Source organism: Octodon degus, unplaced genomic scaffold (assembly GCF_000260255.1).
Source record: "Octodon degus isolate 3935 unplaced genomic scaffold, OctDeg1.0 scaffold00107, whole genome shotgun sequence".
Lineage (NCBI taxonomy): Eukaryota > Metazoa > Chordata > Mammalia > Rodentia > Octodontidae > Octodon > Octodon degus.
The window spans coordinates 9,608,571-9,610,226 of NW_004524683.1; the positions used below are offsets into that span (position 1 = coordinate 9,608,571).

At 46.0% G+C, this 1,656-nt stretch overlaps 1 protein-coding gene and 1 pseudogene across 1 annotated transcript in view; one reads left to right on the forward strand and one right to left on the reverse strand.

Annotated features, from left to right (window-relative positions):
• Rnf220 (ring finger protein 220) overlaps positions 1 to 1,656 on the reverse strand; it is a 243,958-nt gene that overhangs the window by 147,174 nt on the left and 95,128 nt on the right. The window lies entirely within an intron of this gene.
• Positions 1 to 1,656, forward strand: part of LOC105743229 — a 19,313-nt pseudogene that overhangs the window by 16,723 nt on the left and 934 nt on the right.

The window sequence follows — 1,656 nt, forward strand, 5'->3', positions numbered from 1 at the left end:
GTCAGCACAGCAGCCCTGGGGATTGAACCCTGGCCCCTGCGCCAGCACCAGCTTACAGGGGCTTTAATCCACTGAGCTATCTGGTTGGCCCTGTGAATGGTTTTTCTGTTTGTTTTTCTGTTTTGGAAGAGGGTAAATATTTTTGCATGGTGTGGGCTGGCAGAAATAAAACCAGTAGAAAGAGGAAATCTGATGATGGGATGAGGAGACATTTGCTGGAGCAAGGTTCTTAAGGACCTGAGAGGGAAGAGGATCCAGAGTATGAGTGGAGCAACAGGTCACCCAGGAATGGAAGAGAAAACCAGACAGTGGCCAATACCAAGGGGCTCGGCATAGGAGGCGGTGGCAACAGTAGATGAACCTCAAACCACTCCTGTTTCCTTACTTGAGTGGGACATAAGAGCTAAGACTAACAGGGGTCATAGTTTTGGTGGGAGAGAACAAAAGAAAGAAAAGCTTGGGAATATAAGGGAACAAAATAGCAGTGGGCCACGCACTCTAGGCTGGGTGAAGAGGGAAGTTAGGACCCAATGTGAGGGTGAAAAGGCCCGGGTTTGACTCTCAGCACTGACAAGGAAGACCCAGCAGGGCAGAATCCTATCTGAGTTGGAACTGGGGCACTACAAAGGGTGACCCAGAGGTTAGAAGGTAGGATGCCTAAGAAGAATACCACAAAGGGGTATAATTATTGCTAATGGGAAGGTTTGGAGGTAAACATGACTGGGAGGACAAATTCATTAGAGAAAGTTAAGGAACCAAGATAACAAGATATTGGGAAGGATTTTTCTCACTGTTGTCCCTGGACCAGCAGCAATACTTGGGGGAGTTAGGAGTGCACATTCTTGGGGACCCAGGCCTACACCTTCCAAAATCCTGGGGGAGGGGGGCAGCAGTTCATGTACCACATACATAGGCCCTTTGGAATTATTTGGTGATGTTGAAGTTTGAGAAAATGGCTAATGGGGATTTGGTGGATTATTAAGAGTTGAAGAGGGATGAGAGAAGGGGTCAGATCAGGGTGGCAGTTCTTTCCCATGGCTGCATGACATTAGAATCAGAGTTTAAAAATTCCAATACTGTGTGAAAAAATGGCTGCAGCCATTTTTTTTTTAAATTTTATTTATTTATTTATGTGTGTGTGTGTGTGTGTGTGTGTGTGGCCAACTCAGCCCACCAGGGGGCGGGGCTGGCTGGCATGTGGTGCTGGGGGATTGAACCACGGTCCCTGTGCTTTGCTGAGCTTGTTCTAAGTAGGTGCTTTAGACCATTGAGCCATCTCACCAGCCCCAAGAATTTAATTTTTTGTTTTTTGCTTATTATTTTTTTTTTTTTCGGGAAACGGGGATTGAACTGAGGCTGTTGCACTTGCCATGGAAGCACTTATTCTACTGAGCCATCACCCCAGCCCAGTGTGGCTACTTTTGATAGAAGAGTCTCATTAGTAACTCCTAAGGCCCTTGCTAGCTCAGGATTTTCTCTTAGTTTGTTATCTAAGACTGCACCAAATGTCACATCCTTTCACCAGTGTCGATTACCTCACATCACATTGTCAAAAAAAGGATTGGAAGATATTTCTTTTTCTTTTTTAATTTTTTTTATTTATTTGTGTGTGTGTGTGGGGCAGCTCAGCCCACCAGGGGGCGGGGCTGGCTGGCA